General features: G+C 25.9%; 1 protein-coding gene across 2 annotated transcripts in view; it reads left to right on the forward strand.

Annotated features, from left to right (window-relative positions):
- The window catches only part of LOC123010920 (membralin), a 77,781-nt gene that overhangs the window by 76,046 nt on the left and 1,461 nt on the right, over positions 1–274 (forward strand). The window lies entirely within an intron of this gene.

Raw genomic sequence — 274 nt, forward strand, 5'->3', positions numbered from 1 at the left:
ACTTTTAACACTAATTTAAAGAAAAAAGAGAAAAAAAAACGAGAAAAATTTGCATTTTTGTGACGATTTTATTGATTTCGAGTCGCTCCGGAAATCGTTTAGCTGAAATTGACAAAAAATTAAAAAAAATAATTTTATTTTTCACTATCTCAAAAACTACTCATCGTAGAGCATTTTAACCTATTTCACTGTGTTTAGCGTGTGATTTTACGTTTAGAAGGCGAAAAAATGATGGACCATTTTTTCAAATTAAATTAAAATTTCCAATTTTTAT

The sequence above is a fragment of the Tribolium madens genome, unplaced genomic scaffold, assembly GCF_015345945.1.
Source record: "Tribolium madens isolate multiple individuals breed KSU strain unplaced genomic scaffold, Tmad_KSU_1.1 Scaffold_91;HRSCAF=231;Tcas5.2_LG7, whole genome shotgun sequence".
Taxonomy (NCBI): Eukaryota; Metazoa; Arthropoda; class Insecta; order Coleoptera; family Tenebrionidae; genus Tribolium; species Tribolium madens.